Source organism: Phyllobates terribilis, unplaced genomic scaffold (genome assembly GCF_046119375.1).
Source record: "Phyllobates terribilis strain yellow unplaced genomic scaffold, ASM4611937v1 Scaffold_3__8_contigs__length_932513732, whole genome shotgun sequence".
Classification (NCBI taxonomy): Eukaryota; Metazoa; Chordata; class Amphibia; order Anura; family Dendrobatidae; genus Phyllobates; species Phyllobates terribilis.
In genome coordinates this window covers 520,026,287-520,048,294 of record NW_027362763.1, presented here as the reverse complement: position 1 = coordinate 520,048,294, position 22,008 = coordinate 520,026,287, and the positions used below count along the sequence as shown (strand labels likewise).

Here is a 22,008-nt window from a genome sequence, read left to right as displayed (position 1 = left end):
GGACAAGACTAGCGGTACTGTGCGGTGTGTGTATATATATATATAGGACAGGAGAAGTGGTACTCTGAGTAGAACCAGATCTTCAGCAGTGGACTCTATTAGTCAGCCCACGTGACGACATTTCAGTTCCATAACAGAGAAATGTTCTGTTGTGGATCTGAAACATTATCACATGAGCTAATAAGGAGTCCTCCACTTTTTTGACAATTAATCGGAGTGCTTATATATCTACATACTGTACATAAGAGCAGATACTGAGAATTACCCCAAGTATACAGGACAGGAGAAGTATACACAGCTCCATAGTATATACTACAATCAATTATAGACATATAAATATATACTGTACAAAATAATATAGAGTGGAGCTGTGTGTATACTACATAGTATATAGAGTAGAGATGTGCCAGTATACATAGTGGGGATTCCACACTATATACTATAGTATATACACAGCATCATACTATATAAATATCTCTACACTATATATATATATAAATATATATATACAACTCTACGTTATAATTCAGACAGCATTATACTATATACTATAGATCACGTAGCAGACACCACGACTGCTAAATATATATCACAGAGACATTAAATGATCAATATTTCAGCATTGATGCCAATTTATTTTCTTAACCTAAACCAAATTTGGGAGGGTTTCAGCTTTCAAAAGAGTAATTTATAAAACCAATGGATGAATTTAACGTCAGGTTATAAGCTTTTATTTACATAACATGGATAAGCGACATAACTTCTGTCAGGGAGTGTATATACAGCAATCACAGTATCATCAAAATAATGTATATAGACTGCTGTACATACAATATACAGGTGATACTGTGATTATATACAGCCATTGCAGTATCACATACTGTACATAATATATATTAAGCAGTATCATCTATATATTGAATATACAACAACTGCTGTATATACACATTAAAAAAGTTTCCATGTTGGCACTCTCTCACCAGATCCCTGAGATGAAGGAGGATGAAGAGCTCCAGGTGTGTATTAGTGGATCCCTGGGATTGGTCAGGACTCAGGTGAGTAGAGTTTAATGCAAGGCCCGCCACAGCGCTGCAGACAGGGCCCTCCGCCGCCCGGGACACAGTGCTGCAGACAGGGCCCTCCGCCGCCCGGGACACAGCGCTGCAGACAGGGCCCTCCGCCGCCCGGGACACAGTGCTGCAGACAGGGCCCTCCGCCGCCCGGGACACAGCGCTGCAGACAGGGCCCTCCGCCGCCCGGGACACAGCGCTGCAGACAGGGCCCTCCGACGCCCGGGACACAGTGCAGCAGACAGGGCCCTCCGCCGCCCGGGACATAGCGCTGCAGACAGGGCCTTCCGCCACCCGGGACACAGTGCAGCAGACAGGGCCGTCCGCCGCCCGGGACACAGCGCTGCAGACAGGGCCCTCTGCTGCCCGAGACACAGCGCTGCAGACAGGGCCCTCCGCCGCCCAGGACACAGCGCTGCAGACAGGGCCCTCCGCCGCCCGGGACACAGCGCTGCAGATAGGGCCCTCTGCTGCCCGAGACATAGCGCTGCAGACAGGGCCTTCCGCCACCCGGGACACAGTGCTGCAGACAGGGCCGTCCGCCGCCCGGGACACAGTGCTGCAGACAGGGCCCTCCGCCGCCCGGGACACAGCGCCACAGACAGGGCCCTCCGCCGCCCGGGACACAGCACCATATACAGGGCCCTCCGCCGCCCGGGACACAGCGCCGCAGACAGGGCTCTCCGCCGCCTGGAACACAGCGCCGCAGACAGGGCCCTCCGCCGCCTGGAACACAGCGCTGCAGACAGGGCCCTCTGCTGCCCGAGACACAGCGCTGCAGACAGGGCCCTCCGCCGCCCGGGACACAGCACTGCAGACAGGGCCCTCCGCCGCCCGGGACACAGCGCCACAGACAGGGCCCTCCGCCGCCCGGGACACAGCACCATATACAGGGCCCTCCGCCGCCCGGGACACAGCGCCGCAGACAGGGCCCTCCGCCGCCTGGAACACAGCGCCGCAGACAGGTCCCTCTGACGCCCGCCACAGCACTGCAGACAGGGCCCTTCTTTGGATCTCCCGCGCTCTGTGTCATGAAGGCTGGCGGTGCATGATGTAGCCGCGTCTGCTATACAGTGATGCCGCTGGCGGGGCACAGCAGCATGCAGGAGTACAGTGCCGGCAGGTGGCTGCTAAGACTGCAGACCCCTTAACAGCTGATTGGGGACCAGTGCAGGAGATCCGGGGCTGAGGCGTGACACCACTTGCACCAACAATGATGGCACACAAAACATTATAGTGAGGGCAATCTTGCCATGGGCCCCCCCGAGACCTCGGGCCTCAGGCGGTAGCCCAGATTGCCCTCATTATAATTCGCCTATGTCTGTCAGTGAATGACAGGTCGCTCTTCTCTGTGACCTGTTGCCTCATCCAATATGTTGCACAAGCACCATCATTCCTGGAGGCAGAACATGCACAGATTGATAGTCTGGCTCTTGCAATGTCAACATGACCTTACTGCACATGCGCCGGCCCCAGGACTGATGACACTTGAGCAAGATCCCGGCCAGGAAAGCAGTTCATAGAGAAGAGTGACCTGTCAGTCAGGGATAGAAGCCGGGCAAAGAGTGAGAGAGGCTGGAGAGCAGTAAGTGTAAGGACAAGCCCCCTTCACTTGTGGCTCATTAGTATAAAAATTGGAATAGGGATTTCACTGCAACATAATTAGAATTGATAAAACAAAGGTATGGATTTATTCTGCATTACATTGACATAACATAGATTATATCAGTTTGCAGTACAAAAATCTGCTGACAGGTTTCCTTTAACTGCATTCTTGATCCTGATGAGTTGATAGTCACTACACAATGAAATACATACACTTTAATGTTGCATATACAGCACAACATCATCCTCTGTGTACCCACACACATATTTATGTAAATCTTGGAAATCTTGGTACCTAGAGCTAATACTAGAGGGCTGATCTACACAAAGCTAAAATTGACGCAGGTAACAAAGATCAGTGAGAAGCCCTGGAACAACACAACTGGAGCACTGTAGTCAAATATTAGGAAATTGGTCAAAATCACGAATGCTGCTTGTTCAGTTCAGTAACCAGAGGTACACTTTACAATTAATGGGGCATGCTCTTTCTCTCGAGTGACTCGGCTGTTGGTTACTTCTATTCCATTAAAAATACACACTGTAACCACATGACTAGACAGACAAGATGTTGCATTGTTAACAAACTCTCCCTAGCAAAAAGATACAGAAGCAGAGGACAATCCTATTTAGATGACAGACAGTGATGTCTTCACTATGCATACTAGAGCGTAGTCAGTCAGCAGCTACAGTTCGGAGGTAATGAATCCCAAAATCACATGCTTGTACATCTCGCGGCAAATGATTTTTCCATTGACTTATACCCAGCAGAATTAAATTGATACTGTGTTTAGCAGCTAATACCAGTAAGCAGCCAGACAGGAAATCAGTGTAAGCTGGAAAACTGATACATAAGATGAATGTAAGTCTGTGTATTATTATCATCTAAGAAAACTGGTAAAGACTCTCAGAAGGTAGATTATTACAACAATTTTGTTACTGAAAAAGTGTAAAAAAATTTCTAAGAATATATTAACATGACCAAAATGGTAGACGAAGTAAATCATGTTAAGAAAAGATCACTAAAAGCATTGTCACTGCCCTTACAGTGTTTCATTCTGATGGCAGTAAGATGTCCAAGACAATAGACATGTAGAAATCAAGACTTGGCATTATTTATGCACAATTAGAATATAGCAACCACAAAGACAGCAACAACAGCAGATGTATGGAATTATCCGCACTCCTCTCCTTGGCTCTACTACAAGTCTGTATTGCTTGTAGGTTCATATATACACTACCGTTCAAAAGTTTGGGGTCATTTAGAAATGTCATTATTTTTGAAAGAAAAGCACATTTTTTTTTCAATGAAGCTAACATTAAATGAATCAGAAATACACTCTATACATTGTTAATGTGGTAAATTACTATTCTAGCTGCAAACGTCTTGTTTTTATTGCAATATCTACATAGGTGTATAGAGGCCCATTTCCAACAACCACCACTCCAGTGTTTTAACAGTACATTGTGTTTGCTAACTGTGTAAGAAGGCTAATGGATGTTTCGAAAACCCTAGAAAATCCTTGCACAAGTATGTTAGCCAAGCTGAAAACAGTTTGGCTGATTTGAGAAGCTATAAAATTGACCTTCCTTTGAGCTAGTTGAGAATCTGGAGCATTACATTTGTTTGTTCTACGAAACTCTCAAAATGGCCAGAAAAAGAGAACTTTCATGTGAAACTCGACAGTCTATTCTTGTTCTTAGAAATGAAAGTTATTCCATGCAAGAAATAGCCAAGAAACTGAAGATTTTCTACAACGGTGTGTACTACTCCCTTCAGAGGAGAGCACAAACAGGCTCTAACCAGAGTATAAAGAGAAGTGGGAGGCCCCGCTGCACAACTGAGCAACAAGACAAGTATATTAGAGTCTCTAGTTTGATAAATCGACGCCTCACAGCTCCTCAACTAGCAGCTTCATTAAATAGTACACGCAAAACGCCAGTGTCAACGTCTACAGTGAAGAGGCGCCTCTGGGAAGCTGGCCTTCAGGGCAAAGTGGCAAAGAAAAAGCCGTATCTGAGACTGGCTAATAAAAGGAAAATATTAATATGGGCAAAAGAACACAGACAATGGACAGAGGAAGATTGGAAAAAGTTTTATGGACAGACAAATCAAAGTTTGAGGTGTTTGGATCACACAGAAGAACATTTGTGAGACGCAGAACAACTGAAAAGATGCTGGAAGAGTGCCTGACGCCATCTGTCAAGCATGGTGGAGGTAATGTGATGGTCTGGGGTTGCTTTGGTGCTGGTAAAGTGGGAGATTTGTACAAGGTAAATGGGATTTTGAATAAGAAAGGCTATCACTCCATTTTGCAATGCCATGCCATACCCTGTGGACAGCGCTTGATTGGAGCCAATTTCATCCTACAACAGGACAATGACCCAAAGCACACCTCCAAATTATGTATGAACTATTTAGGGAAGAAGCAGGGATCTGGGATTCTATCTGTAATGGAGTGGCCAGTGCAGTCACCAGATCTCAACCTCATTGAGCTGTTGTGGGAGCAGCTTGACCGTATGGTACGCAAAAAGTGCCCATCAAGCCAATCCAACTTGTGGGAGGGGCTTCAGGAAGCATGGGGTGAAATTTCTCAAGATTACCTCAGCAAATTAACAGCTAAAATGCCAAAAGTCTGCAATGCTGTAATTGCTGCAAAGGGAGCATTCTTTGTCGAAAGCAAAGTTTGAAGGAGAAAATTATTCTTTCAAATAAAAATCATTATTTCTAACCTTGTCAATGTCTGGGCTATATTTTCTATTCATTTTGCAACTCATTTGATAAATAAAATATGAGTTTTCATGGAAAACACAAAATTGTCTGGGTGACCCCAAACTTTTGAACGGTAGTGTATATAAACTGATGATCAGCCCAAAACTCTGTAGCAGAGACCCAGGTAATGGCAGGTTGACTACAACCTTCTCAATCAAAGTGAAAAATCTTAATGCATTTCTCATACTCATGTGCAGACACACCCAAACTAGTGTGAAAAAGCTTGTAAAGAAGTTTTCTACTTCAAGATAACAAACTATAATCAATGCATTGACATTGTCAGTCTATTAGTGTTTCTGCTTGTGATGGCATATACAATTGTAAGTGAAACAGTAAAATAACTAGTAAGGCTGTGTCAGCTGTGATTGTCTCTAAGACTAAGGACATAACATCGGCCTTCTCTTATTGCAGGAACTCAGAGCCACGGGGGGGGGGGATCTCCTGGGAGAGTGCTGTTTTGTCAAACACAAAAAGAGCTAGCAGATGGTTTGTAACTATGAAAGAATATTACCTATTGTCTGTATAGAGCGAAGGGGGAAGGCACAGGATATTTGAAATGCCACAACTTAGCCCATCGTCCATTCACAAACAGCAACTTTTAAATGGGCCAATCCAAGTCATCCTGGAAATATAAGCCTATGCTCATTCATGACTATAAAAAGCTGGGTGGCACAAACAGAAGTGGTACACATGTGAGGGCTGCCTAGGAGGCTCAGGTGATCCATAATTCACTTCTCCTTCCCTCAAGGCAACAGAAGATAACTGTAGATGGAAACGTTTAGTTATTTCTCCCTTTTATTTTAGAAATGTTTTGTATATTTGTGTTTCATTTTATTTTTAGCTTTTTATATCTTTTATTGCAAGCACTTTATATTTTTATAATCAGGCTTAAAATCTTTAATAGGTTTGATCCTTGTATGTGCTAAAAAACCATAGTCCTTCAGAATGTGTGACCTTTTAATTGTCTGACAGTACCATATTTTGGGGAATCATCACCCCGTGTGTTTGATGAGTGGTGGCAGTGAGTTAAGAAATCGAGGTGTGTGGACTGTGCGGGGTGTGATTTATGTTCACTTTATAGCCAAACAGAGGTTGAGAGCTGGATTGTGTGAGAAGAGATAAGTTAACCCTTGCAGGCGCACCCCACGTCATGTGCTGAGAATTGTGTATGTGCCATTAGTAACAAATACAACATTGCAGATGCTTGACATCCTAGGCATCAGTTTTTGAAGATATTTAGAACACATGACCTCTTACAAGAGATGTGACAAGTTTGTAGGGCATTCTCCAACCTAATCACACCGTGAGAGTGGTATCTTTGTACAAGAACAGAAGCAGTGTTCTTCTGTTCTTGGCGCTGCTCTGGTCCCTTTCCGTCATCTTGTGACCGCAGCTTCTGACTGACCCTAAGTCAGAGCTAATGGTCACAAGCACTCAATGTAAGTCTCATTCTGTCTCTCATAGACTTACATTGAGAAGTGACCTCCGGTCTGCTCAGCATACACTGGAGCGATCCAGCAGATCACAAACAGCAAAAGACGACTGAAGCAGCATTGATAACAGAAAAAGACGGCAGTAGTGAACTTACAATAGTGACACTCCTCTAGCTGCGAAATGAACAAAAAATGCTGGAGAGTGGCTTTAAATTACACAGCATTATGTTTTTTAGAACATAGCGGACCCCATTTGTGCATGTCAAATGATGGAGCCATTCACTGCATAAATTAGGTTTTTTTATGTTTGTACAACAGAATAGAGAAACAGAATTCCAGCTGCAGATTTGAACATAGCCTTAGAAATGCAAGGGTATATTCACATGTTGCAACTAAATAACTGAATGCAATATAGCTGTAATATATGAATATATGTATTATTGAAAAACACTTTAACAGCGAAAACACAGCCCCATGCCATAACGTTTCCTCTACCATTCATTAAAGCATCAAGCGATACCCCAACATCAATTCATTTGCTTCACATCTCACATTTTCCTGTTCTATCCTAAAACCCCATACTAGGGCTCATTCAGATGAGCGTGTTTTGATACATTGTGATATCTGTGCAAAATGGACAACACAGGGACTAATTGTAGCCAAAGTGGTAGTGCACTTTTCATGTTTTATGGACCAAAATAGTACACGCAATAAAAAGGCAGCTCTTGCACCCAACTACGATGCCAATTAGCCCCCAGAAGTGCACACACGAGAACCTTGTATAGCCAATTACCGGTATGTATGTGATTTGTTGACTTGACTGGCCGGTTTTGCATTCAGTTGTTTGATAAAACTCTTTTCCTTTCACCATCCATTGCCTCTTCTATTGCTCATTTAAACCTATTCAATTTCTTAATTTCAAATAATTCTCTCCGAGGCTAGCATCATAGTGTCAGAGTGAGTTCAGATGAGAATATACAAAATTATCTGTATTGTATTCTAAAAAAAACTGCCGTTTTTTCATCTGTGTGTATAGTGTTCCACACGTGGCTAGTATGTGCATTTTTTGACAACAGTTTTTATGTCTGCAAAAGAAAAAGTCCAAATGATAATTTTTACAAACTGATCCATGAAAAACTGATGCCATACAGATAGTGCCAACATGGATTCCATTCAATCTTATAAAGCAGAGTGTAGAGTGGCACTCACCACAATGTAAAATCACTTCATATCCTTTATTGCGGTTTTCAGGTGACAAAGACAAAACCGACAACAGCTGTTTTGTGTAACCACACTTTCTGAAAGGAGGGTTTTGTGAAAGAGTGGTCACATGCAAAACAGCAGTTGCCATTTTTGTGTTTGCCAATTGGAAACTGCAATAAGGGATATGAAGTGATTTCACATTGTGGTGAGTGCCACTCTTCAATCTATTATATGAGATATTTCTTGATGGACTTTTCTTCAAGTTGAACACCACTGAATATGTTTTATTAAAAAAACTGCTGATTCATACTTTGAGAGATATAAGAGGGGATACTGAGCAGCGCCAGCTTTCAATTCTCAATGTATGGTATCAATTTAATGGATTGAAAAAGCAGTGCTTACAACAATGAAGCTGTCGCAATTATATTACATAAAAAAAAATCTGTCAAAGTAAATAGGAGTAAACGACAAATTAAATGAATGGTAGTGCCAATGTTAACACTATGGGTAAAGAACCAGCATCAAAGAGGCTGAAGTGCTTACCTTTGACATAATGGGGGTAAAAAAAATCAGTACATATTAGCCAAAAATAGAACTAAAACAAAAAAAAGGTCAGTTTAGACTAATTAAGAAAAATATCCACTGATATACCCTATTAGGCAACACAAACTTCATAAAAGGGGAAAGGGAGTTCTGTTCTGCTCCATAAAAGCTCCCATACTGTTGCATAGAGCCTACCTAGTACCACATCATCTGGTACTGCAGGGGAAATATATTGCTAGCTTCATCATCTCTTGGTGGGTTCCTGAAGCTAGACCCACAAATATCACCCAGTCCTAATCTGAAAAGGGGTCAGATTGATGAGACAGCCCTTTTAATCTAAGGGGTAACATTTCTCCTTATGGAGAGTGACATACTGGGTAAGGAGTCTTATAGGCCATGCAATGCTCATCTGGGAAATTAAATAAGCAAATTTTCTCCTAGCCTCCTTACCCTGGCATGTCACTCTCCATAAGAAGAAACGTTACCCCTTAGCCCCCAAAGGCCTCTCATACAGCCAAATCAGAGCTCATGCTTTGCACTGTGGAAGGGCAACATCCTGAAACATGTGTCTACAAATTGAGATTCTAGTTTGGCTTTTATCCTAAGTCATCTGGTAAGGCTCATTAAAGGGTCGATAGTAACTTTTAGGATTGCTACTTCCAATAGGTGGCACTAGAATACAAGTCCTCTTCCTCTCTGAAGAGACAATTTGCATAACCCTTTTAGTGACACATATTATGCTGCATCAGGTCTAGTAGTAGATGTTTCCAATAAAATGTTTAATCAATCTATTTCACTATTTTTAAAATTTAGATAGCTGTAACAGTTTTAATGTTTTTGCACTATTCGATTTAAGTATCAACGAATTACTCTTCTTCAGTTGGACTGAATGCACCTAGCTGTATTTTACAAAAAAATGGCACAGATACAAGCATTTACTAAGACAAACTCTTTTAATGCATGCCATACTTTTTATTTATTCTTGGCTAAAAAAAATGATTTTTATAAGATGTTTACTTCTATCCCAATACCCTGGGAATACGTTTGACAAAAAAGTCAAAGTTTATGTCCTGATCGTTATGGGCTTCGCTAAAAATTAATAAAAGGATAAGGCACATCAAGAATGGTGAAAGGCATCTTTGTCGTGTGTCTAGAGAAAACTATAATGTCAATGGTTTTACCTCTAAGCTGCAAAGCTTTATAAAAATAGAAAATATAACATCAGGAAGAAGCAACGTTTCTGGAACACATCTCCCCGTACAGCATAATGCGTGATTCTATTCTTATCGTAACTCGTGTCCAAAATAACAGATGATGGATGGTAAAAATGTTGCGTGATTAAACAGTAGTGAGAGCAAGGAACAAATGTTATGCACAATATCTGTAACATCTGTAGCAGGCATTATGGAAAATGTCACAGTCATAATTACTTTACCCAGTTTAAGCAATAAAAATGATCCTAGGCAGAATCAGAGACATTTAATATAGAGCCCAAATACTAAGAAAAAGTGAAAATTCTATCACGGTACATATCATGCTGCACATTTGAGGGTTTTTCCACACATTCACACCTATCTTTTTCAAAAGACACATAGCTTTGTAAAATAGACCAATTTGGTGGCAAATAAAGTGCACATGTAAATGAGGCATGGTGTGAAAACGCAAAGAAATTGATAGCTTTTATAAACTTGGCACAATTTGTAAATTAATTTGCAAATCTCACAATAAAATTATATTTTTACTAGTTTTGAAAGCAGATTTTTACATACTGTTGCTTATATAGCAGCACCATAAACGATATGGACAAAAGTAATGGCACACAAACTTTTAACCCCTTCACACCAAAGCCTGTTTTCACCTTCCTGACCAGGCTAAATTTTACAGTTCTGACCAGTGTCACTTCATTAGGTAATAACTCTGAAACGCTTCAACATATCCCAGCGACTGATACCGATCATGGTATTTAGGGGGTTAAACAGCCGGGGGCGGTGCGGGCACTGCTCCTGGCTGTGAGTGCCGGGGCTCAGCTATCACGTGAGCCGAGCTCCCGGCGGAGATCGTGCGGGAACAGCTCCTGTGCCGCGCACGATCACCATGACGTACCTATATGTCATCAGTCAGGAACCCCTTCCTCCTAGCCACAAGAGAGATTATCCTTAGGTCAGGGAAATCTGTTTTACCACAATGCAACTACTACAGGCAGAGAACTCAGATTGTGTTCCCGATGCTCTACTTGGAAGGATTTCCATTAGCCAACCCAATTTCACGATTGGTTGACCTCAGGGGTTCTGAACTTCGGACGTAGTTGGGAGATTCATCTTTCTGATGCTCTAGGCTATGAACTGGGTTGTCGCAACTGTGATTGTTTGCCTCTATGGGTTTGTTGATGATCTCCTTTTTCATTTGATGTTTACTATGGCTATTAACATTTTGATAAATGTTATCCTTTTTCCTTTTGTATATATTCTTGCTTTGTTTATTTTTATTTATTGTTGGTTTTGTCTTGTTCTATAATTTCCATGTTAAAACAGACGCTACAAGTTGCTGTACCTAACCAACGTGTTCAGCTTTGTTTTAATTATACTGTTCCAATGGAACATATGTGTCAGCTGCTTAAATATGTACTCTGCACCTGTATTATCTCCTTGAGTGTGTTGAATAAACTTTATATTTACTAAAAACTTAAAAAGTGTGACTTCAAAAAGTAAATTATGATATTGATATAGTACAAATCCTAAACACAACGATCATTGTATGATTTTCTCTGTATTTCTAGATAACCAAAATCCCAATTGTATCATAGTCAGTATTTCTACTTATTCTGTATATTTTCCAACAAAGAGAGCTAAGCTCTACCATAGCGATGTCCTTTTATCTTCAGGTCCTATAATAGGATTACAAAATAGGATGAAGCTTATGCCTGTGGCATGATAGTAGCAGAGGTATCTTTTAACATATACAACTATGCACAGAATCAATTTTAAAGAGATTATTCACATTTTTAAGATAAAACATTGAATAGTCAATCCCAATCCTCTTGAGCAGACTGAGAAGAATTGTATGTTATGCAGAAAACATCAGTCCAAACTCAATTTACTCTGGGTAGACTGCATAGAAATAGGTCTATTATAGGAGTTCCTTTTCACTATTATTCCTGTGATTTTACTATCTGCAACAAGCATTCCAATATGAGCTATTGTATGTATTAAAATGCATTTAAAGGAGGTTACTTGTAATACTTGACATAATCATACACAGCTATCGTCATTTTTAATGAGATACAAATTGTTCAATGAATTTAATTTTCAGGCATCATAGAATGTTAGAGTTGGAAGGGACCTCCAGTGTCATCGCGTCCAACCCCCTGCTCAATGCAGGATTCACTAAACCATCTCAGACAGATGTCTGTCCAGCCTCTGTTTGAAGACGTCCATTGAAGGAGAACTCACCACGTCTCGTGGCAGCCTGTTCCACTCATTGATCACCCTTACTGTTAAAAGTTTTTTCTAATAACTAATCTGTGTCTCCTCCCATTCAGTTTCATTCCATTGCTTCTCGTGTCTCCATGTGCAAATGTGAGTAAGGATGATCCCTCTACATTGTGACATCCCTTAAGATTCTCATAGACAGCTATTAAGTCTCCTCTTAGCCTTCTTTTCTGCAAGCTAAACATTCCCAGATCTATTAACAGTTCCAAGTAGCATCAGAGCAAGGAAAGCCAAGGTGTTAGGGGTTTTAGGGTAAATTTACACAAGGCAGATTTGTTGCAAAAATTTCTGCGACTGAGGATCAGATCCATACATCTGGGGTAGGTTTTGCAATAGGGATAAAGATAAATAAAACACTGTATTTTTGTTGCCCAAAAATTCTGCAACTAAGTGAATTCACCATTAAAGCAAAATTGTCAGTACTTTTGTGTATATAGCTTTAGAAACATCCTAATCTAAGGGAAAGTTCCATATATAGCAACTGAATCAGTGAGTGTACGAAAGATAAAGCTAATGAGGAACTTATTGGAATTTTTTACCTACTTGTTTGAGATCCTTACTGTGACAATTCTTCTAATTGAATTCTCAAAATTCCCAATATCTGATGATACTGCTGTACATTTCTGAATGATAAAACTTCAGGCTTTGCTTAGCTATAATTCAAGAGTGTGCTGGATGGCATCTATAAAATCTTGTGCATACTGCTTTAGTCAGTGAAAGTTTTGGTAGATTATATAAGACTATTGCCAACTAGCCCTCTGGGGCGCTGCCTGTAGTGGGCAGCACAGTAAACACTACCTGTGATATGCATGCTTCTGAACCAAGCACAATCTGACGCCTCTCCAAAGCCTTTGATCTGCATCAATGTCTTTTCAGCAATCTGTTCACAATTTGGAATTATCTGCATAAAAATGCCAGGAAAAGACTTAACACAATATTGAGTTGCTGTTAATGCCTTAAGGATAGTAATTCCTTAAAAGATGGGTGACACAAGCTATTCTATTCAGAATTAAAAAAGGAGATGTTGTCTGGTGAAAATAGAACACATGTAATTTAGGCCTGGAAATTGGATGGTGGATGGTGGATTAAAGGGAGTTTGTCATCCTCAAAACTCTAAATGAACTTTTTAAACATTCATATTGGTGACTTAGCCGCTATAAAAATTATATTTGCACTCTAGATTTTATCAAATTAATTTTATATAAAAAGTTTTATTAGATATATAAATGAAGGTGTTCTGGTGCACCAATGGTGTGGTCAAGGGCTCAGTACACCTTTACGCCCCTTAATTACCATCCTTCAGACCTCCAGTTATGGTGATTGACAGTGCTTATTTTAGAGCACTGCCTGATCTAAATCAGTCACAAGCTGACACTGCAGCGTCCGAGAGCACAGTGTCAGTGTCTGCAGGTGCGCAATCATCCCTCTTACCTCTCTCCTCTGCTAGCCTCAGCCTGCCGCTGCTTTGTGATCCTGTGTGCAACGAGTTGTGGGTAGACCCATTAGAGGGATGAGAACGAATCTGCAAGCACTGACACTGTCTGGAGGGCTGGGCATGTAAATCAGGCAGCACTCAATCATCATAAGCAGAAGTGCGGAGGAGAGTAATTGAGGGGGCAGAAAAGTGCATTGAGCCATTGGCTACACCAAAGGTGCACCAAAGCCCCTACATTTACATATTTAATAAAACTTTTTATATAAAACAAAATGGGTGATATCTTCAGTACAAATCTGATCATTATGGGATTAAGTCCCTTATATGAATGTCTAAATAGTTCAGTTTGAGTTTTGGGGATGACAGACTCCATTTCTGATCTCTGAGGGTTTGTCTTTGATAGAAGCTTAGCACTAAGATAAAAAGTCATGATGCAAAAACAATAAGTACATTTTTGCTCCTAAAGATGAAAATGATTTTTGAGAAATAACAGTCTGTTAGAATGTAATGAGCAGTACCTCAGTTGCTAGAGAGAGACGGACTCCCTAGGGGAAATCACATGCTACAAATTGCAATCAGAGGCAATGGTTGTACAAGAAATAAGTCTGTGTTCTACATAAATGTAGAACCTTGTGATGTTGACTTTAAAGGATAAAGAATGTGTTTAACAAGCTGCCTTGTAACCACATATTTTCTATTATTTTCTATTCACACTGATATTTACTGACGAAGGTTCTCTGTAAAGAGAACAAGAGACTGACAGTATCCAACCCTCAGGTAGACATTGTAATTTGTGCTTCATCATCATCAATAAGCCATGCTCATGAGAGCGAAAAGAATACAGTCAGCAGTTTGGGTGCAGAGGTGACAAGGAACTAGTCAGGTTACAAGTTTCTTTTTATTATTATTTTACGGATACTTCTTTACAAATTGCTTACAGATGTGTCTAAAGCAGACCTGAGCAAACTACAGCCCACGGGCCACATCTGGCCCTTTGACTGTTCCTATCCGGCCCATGGACATGGACAGCAAAAGATCGCCGTCCTCCCTACATCGTCTGACGTCTCAATTTCATTGGTATCTGCATCCTTGCTTCCCAGACATGTCTATTTTATTAAATACTTGTATTCTTATAAAAATAATAATTATGAAACAAGTTTTATTACAACTCCGTGTTGTGTGGCATTTAACACACACTGGCAGGGGCGCGCATAATTCCACGCTCCCATCAGCACGCCCATGATGTAATCGCGGGGCACCAATAGATTGCCATGACAGCCATGTGTGAACACCCCCTTTAAGTTAAAAACTAAATAAAAAATACACATATTTGGTATCACTGCATTCAGAAATGTTCGATCTATCAAATTATAAAATAAATTAATCCCATCAGAAAACGGCGTAAAACAAAAAGAAAAGTGCCAAAATTATGTTTATTTTGGCAGCTGCAATGTTGCAATAAAATGCAATAAATGGCGATCAAAACATCGCATCCACCCCAAAATGGTATCAGTAAAAACGTCAGCTCAGGGTGCAAAAAATAAGCCATCACACAGCCTCACATCCAGAAAAATTAAAATGTTATGAGTCTCGGAAAATGGCAACAAAAGCAAAAAAATATTTCATACAAATGTCCGAGTTTTTTTTTGTATTAACCCATACCCGACATGCGCCGTACATATGCTCCTCTGCGGGAGCTGCGTTCGCACAAAGAGCAGTCGTATGTACGGTGCAGTGATCGTGCGGGTTCACGCTGAGCGCCGGCGCGATCACATGTGGGTGTCCGCTCTATGCGAGAGCTGACACTACGCAGCTAGCACTGATCTCTGGCATTTAACCCCTGTGATGCCGCTGTCAATAGTGACAAGGGCATTGCAGAGGGAGTGGGCTCCCTCTCTGCTTCCATCAGCACAACGTGTTGCGATCGCGTTGTGCTGACGGTCTCCATGGTGACCCCCGGCCCCAATATAGCTGCAGGGTCGAAGGTGCCCTGTCAGCACCTGCTCAGAGAGCAGGAGCTGACATGCCTCCTTCCTGCCTGTCAGACGCTGTTCTGATGCTCTGCTCTGCAGATGCATTGCAGAGTACCAGATCAGAGATCAGGGCAGGGAAAGTTGTTGTCCCGTAGTGGGACAATGTAAAAAAGTTAAAAAAAAAGTTGATACAAATTTTAAAAATATAAAAAAAAAAAATCACAAAATAAAGAAAAAAAAAGAAAAACAATAATCCAATAAATACATTTATCTGTGTAAAAAATTTTAAAAAAATAAAAAGTACACATATTTGGTATCGAAGCATCCGAAACCCCTTCAGTGAACATCATAAAAAAAAATAAATGAAAAACAAAGCAAAAAACTATGCTAAACTGCATCATACCGTCAAAGAAAAAGTGCAATAAAACACGATCAAAAAGACGAATCTAAGTAAAAATGGTACCGCTGAAAACATTATCTTGTCCCGCAAAAAAAAAAGCTGCCATACAGCTCCATCAGCGGAAAAATAAAAAAAAGTTACAGCTCTCAGAATAAAGAGATGCAAAAATAATTATTTTTTCTATAAAATAGTTTTTATTGTGTAAAAGCACAAAAACATAAAAAAAAGATATAAATGTGGTATCGCTGTAATCGCACTGTCCCGAAGAATAAAATTGCCTCATCAATTTTACCACACGCTGAACTGCATACAAAAAATCCCCAAAATTGCTGGTTTTTGTTCATTCTGCCTCCCAAAAATTGGAATAGAAAGCAATTAAAAGATGTAATTTGCCCGAAAAAGGTACCAATAAAAATGTCAACCCGTCCCGCAAAAAAAAAACAAGCCGTCACATCACTCTGTCGGCCGAAATATGGAAAAATTATAGCTATCAAAATATGGCGATGCAAAAACTTGTTTTTACAATAAAAAGCGTCTTTTAGTGTGTGACCGCAGTCAATTATAAAAATAAATCTGGTATCGCTGTAATCGCATCGACCCGAAGAATAAATTCATCTAATCACTTATACCGCACGAGGAACGGCACAAAAAATAAATAAAACCAATTCTTCACCTCCTGTTGATATGTTCATTCTGCCTCCCAAAGAACGCAGTAAGGCTCGCCTCACATTTATCCTGCGCTCTGCCCTGAGAGCTTACACCTGGGTTTCCATGCAAATCTCTGAAATACGTGATTCAGACGGAACCCCAGGTGGAAGATTCCCTATAATGAGGCAGATGGAGGCACTCTGGACGTCATCTGCCTTGCGATCCGGCGGTGTCCATCTTTTTAGGCGTGCATAAAAGTGCCATCAGCCACAGTTTTGTGCACCTCTGCAAAAAAAAGGACACCGCTGAACAGAGGCCAGACTTAGTCCAGAGTAACTCTGCTGCCTTATTATAGTGAATGGATCCCTTTGGGGTTTCATCTGAATCATATCACTGGGAGATTTAGATAGAAAAACCCCGATGTAAGTGCTCAGCATATAGAACCGGATAAATGTGATCCAAAATGTTATGTAAAATGTTCCCAATAAAAGCTTCAACTCCATTCATAAAAAAAGGAAGTCCCCACTCAGGTCCGTCATTTGTTAACAGAAATATAGAGGGCTTCCACGTTACTGGTAGCACAAAGGCTCTAAAAGCGAAATGGCTCCTTGTCCTCTAAAAAAAATTCAGGTAATTATGCGCTCCCAAATCCAAATGCCCCCCTCGCTTCTGAGCCCTTCTGAGTGTGTCTAAACCACATTTAGCGTCCACATGTTTAGAATTTCTGTAGAGATAAGAGCCCGTCTAATTTACAGGTGCATGTCTCCATAAGCATGAGCTGGGCATAACGTACTGGTCACTACAACGTACTGGTCACTTCAACGGCAGTTTGCAATTTTCACTCAGCAACATCCACAGCTGCTTGTTTCTGGAAAACATTCATGGAGTCAAAATAGTCTCTACACCTGTAGATAAAGTCAGAAAGGGGTATAATTTCCAAAATGGGGGTCACTTGAGGGGGGAGTTTGCTCTTCTAGCACGTAGTTGCTCTGTATATGGAGTCCGCAAACTATTCTAGGAAAATCTGTGCTCCAGGAGGCAAAAAGCGCTCCACCCTTCCCGAGTCTCGCTGTATGGCTAAGCAGCACTGCACAGCCATATATGAGGTATTTCTACATTCAGCAGAAATTGTGGGACAATTTTTGGTGCCATTTTTACCCATTTCCCAGTGTGAAAATGTAAAATCTGGGGCTAAAAAAACATTTTGGTGGTAAAGGATTATTTATTTTTTCTTCACTGTCCAATGATATAAAATGTTGAGAGACACCTGTGGTGTCAATATGATCACTGCACCACTAGATTAATTCATTGAGAGCTGTAGTGTGTAAAATGGGTGGCAGATCAGCCGAACCACTCCTGGCACCTCAGGGGCTCTACCAATGTGACATGGCACCCTCAAATCAGTCCAGCAAAATCTGAACTCCAATATTGCGCTTCTTCCCTTCTGAGCTTTGTACTGTGCCTCAAAAGTAGTTTTCGACCACATATGGGGTATCTGCATATTCAGGAGAAATTGCACAAGAAATTTTGGGGTCCATTTTCTCCTGTTACCCTTGTGAAAATGCAAAATTTGGGGCTAAAAAACATTTTTGTGGGAAAAATATGATTTTTTTTTTATTTTCACAGCTCAATGCACCCGGGGGTTCAAGGTGCTCACCACACATCTAGACAAGTTCCCTGAGGGGTCTAGTTTCCAAAATAGTGTCACTTGTGGAGGGTTTCCACTGTTTAGGCATATCAGGGGCTCTCCAACCATGACATGGCGTCCGCTAATTATTCCAGCAAATTTTGCGTTCAAAAAGCCAAATGGCGCTCCTTGACTCCCAAGCCCTGCCGTGTGCCTAAGCAGTAGTTTTCCTCCACATATTGGGTATCTGCGTACTAAGGAGAAATTGCATTACAAATTGTATGGTGCAATTTCTCCTGCTACCCTAATAAAAATGTGAAATTTCGGGCTAAAAAAAAGTTTTGTGGAACACAGTGATTTCTTTATTTTCATGGCTCAGTGTGAACTTCTGTGAAGCATTTGGGAGTTCAAGGTGCTCAGCACACATCTAGATAAGTTCCCTGAGGGTTCTAGATTCCAAAATGGTAACACTTGTGGGGGGTTTCCACTGTTTGGGCACATCAGGGGCTCTCCAAACGAGACATGGCTTCCACTAATTATGCCAGCAAATTTTACATTCAAAAAGTCAAATGGCTCTCATTCCCTTCTGTGCACTGCCATGAGCCCAAACAGTGGTTTTCCCCCCACATATTGGATATTGATGTGCTCAGGAGAAATTGCAAAACAAATTTTAGGGTCCATTTTCTCCTCTTACCCTTGTGAAAGTAAAACAAATTTGGTCTAAAGTAAAATTTTTGTGAAAAAAAGTTAAATGTTTATTTTTTCCTTCCACGTTCCATTAATTCCTGTGAAGGAGCTGAAGGGTTAATAAACTTTTTGAATGTGGTTTTGAGCACCTTGGGGGGTGCAGTTTTTAGAGTGGTATCACATTTTGGTATTTATGTCATATAGACCCCTCAAAGTCACTTCAAATGTGATGTGGTCCCTAAAAAAAATGGTTTTGTAAATTTTGTTGTAAAAATGAGAAATCGCTGGTCAACTTTTAACCCTTATAGCTCCCTAAAAAAAAAAAATTATGTTTCCAAAATAGTGCTGATGTATAGTAAACATGTGGGAAATGTTATTTATTAACTATTTTTTGTGACATACAGTACAGACCAAAAGTTTGGATACACCTTCTCATTTAAAGATTTTTCTGTATTTTCATAACTATGAAAATTGTACATTCACACTGAAGGCATCAAAACTATGAATTAACACATGTGGAATTATATACTTAACAAAAAAGTGTGAAACAACTGAGAATATGTCTTATATTCTAGGTTCTTCAAAGTAGCCACCTTTTGCTTTGATGACTGCTTTGCACACTCTTGGCATTCTCTTGATGAGCTTCAAGAGGTAGTCACCGGAAATAGTTTTCACTTCACAGGTGTGCCCTGTCAGGTTTAATAAGTGGGATTTCTTGCCTTATAAATGGGGTTGGGACCATCAGTTGTGTTGTGCAGAAGTCAGGTGGATACACAGCAGATAGCCCTACTGAATAGACTGTTAGAATTTGTATTATGGCAAGAAAAAAGCAGCTAAGAAAAACGAGTGGCCATCATTACTTTAAGAAATGAAGGTCAGTCAGTCCGAAAAATTGGTCAAACTTTGAATGTGTCCCCAAGTGCAGTTGCAAAAACCATCAAGCGCTACAAAGAAACTGGCTCACATGAGGACCGCCTCAGGAAAGGAAGACCAAGAGTCACCTCTGCTTCTGAGGATAAGTTTATCAGAGTCAGCAGCCTCAGAAATCGCAGGTTAACAGCAGCTCAGATTAGAGACCAGGTCAATGCCACACAGAGTTCTAGCAGCAGACACATCTCTTCAACAACTGTTAAGAGGAGACTTTGTGAAGCAGGCCTTCATGGTAAAATAGCTGCTAGGAAACCACTGCTAAGGACAGGCAACAAGCAGAAGAGACTTGTTTGGGCTAAAGAACACAAGGAATGGACATTAGACCAGTGGAAATCTGTGCTTTGGTCTGATGAGTCCGAATTTGAGATCTTTGGTTCCAACAACTGTGTCTTTGTGCGACGCAGAAAAGGTGAACGGATGGACTCTACATGCCTGGTTCCCACCGTGAAGCATGGAGGACGAGGTGTGATGGTGCTTTGCTGGTGACACTGTTGGGGATTTATTCAAAATTGAAGGCATACTGAACCAGCATGGCTACCACACCATCTTGCAGCGGCATGCTATTCCATCCGGTTTGAGTTTAGTTGGACCATCATTTATTTTTCAACAGGACAATGACCCCAAACACACCTCCAGGCTGTGTAAGGGCTATTTGACCAAGAAGGAGAGTGATGGGGTGCTACGCTGGATGACCTGGCCTCCACAGTCACCAGACCTGAACCCAATCGAGACGATTTGGGGTGAGCTGGACCGCAGAGTGAAGGCAAAAGGGCCAACAAGTGCTAAGCATCTCTGGGAACTCCTTCAAGATTGTTGGAAGACCATTTCCAGTGACTACCTCTTGAAGCTCATCAAGAGAATGCCAAGAGTGTGCAAAGCAGTCATCAAAGCAAAAGGTGGCTACTTTGAAGAACCTAGAATATAAGACATATTTTCAGTTGTTTCACACTTTTTTGTTAAGTATATAATTCCACATGTGTTAATTAATAGTTTTGATGCCTTCAGTGTGAATGTATGTACAATTTTCAAAGTCATGAAAATACAGAAAAATCTTTAAATGAGAAGGTGTGTCCAAACTTTTGGTCTGTAGTGTATATCTCTAATTTAAGGGCATAAGAATTAAAATTTTGAAAATTGCTAAATTTTCACAATTTTTGCCAAATTTCCAATTTTTTCACAAATAAACTTAAGTCATATCAAAGAAATTTTACCACTATCATGAAGTACAATATGTCATGTTATTACCTCATAACGTAACAATGGTAAAAATTTAAAAAATTGGCCGGGTCAGGAAGGTGAAAACAGGCTTTGGGGTGAAAGGATTAAAGTGGAAGTTTTTAAGAATACTTTACAGCAAAAGAGCAGCACATTTGCCAATCATTATACACAATAGAAAGATCTTCCAAGTTGCCTATTTCAAACTATTTTAATTCTATATCTATTGTGTATGGGGGTGTCCTGACTTTCCCCAAAGGCAAATGTCAGAGGAAAGAATGGTTCCGCATGCGTTTGAAAGTGGGTTCCCTAAACAACATGATTAAGATGTATGGCCACATTAAGGCATGACCTGTTTTTGCATAACAACATTCCCTCTCCCGATCCCATCTCATCCCAAACCTCACCACAGTCTTCATTTTAACCCTAACCCATATCTTCAATCTATCACTAACAACTGGTGTCTTCGCCACATCCTTTAAATATGCCTCTATCATGCTCATCCTCAAAAATCCCTCAACTGACACATCCTGTGTCTAGCTATCACCACATATCACTTCTCTTATGCCTCAAAACTACTGGAACAGCACGTCTATCTTGAACTCTCCTCCCCACCTCCCCTCCTGCTCCCTCTTTGACCGATTACAATCTGGCTTCCGACTATCATTCAACCGAATCTGCCCCAACTAAAGTCACCAATGACCTATTAACCGCCAAAGCCAAGCGATACTACTCTGTCCTCCTCCTGGACCAGTCCTCTGCCTTTAACATAGTAGACCATTCCCTCTTCTTACAGATTCTCCCATCTTTTGGCATCACAGGCTTGGCCCCATCTTGGATCTCTTCATACCTTCTTCATACCTTACAGACCAGACATTCAGCGTCTCCCACTCAAGCACTACCTCCTCATCTCGCCCCCTATCTGTCGGTGTCCCCCAAGGTTCAGTTCTAGGACCCTTGCTCTTCTCTATCTACACCTTC

General features: G+C 41.0%; 1 protein-coding gene across 4 annotated transcripts in view; it reads right to left on the bottom strand.

The window, feature by feature from the left end:
• AKAP7 (A-kinase anchoring protein 7) overlaps window positions 1-22,008 on the bottom strand; it is a 262,693-nt gene that overhangs the window by 4,511 nt on the left and 236,174 nt on the right. The gene's annotated exons all lie outside the window — the stretch shown is intronic.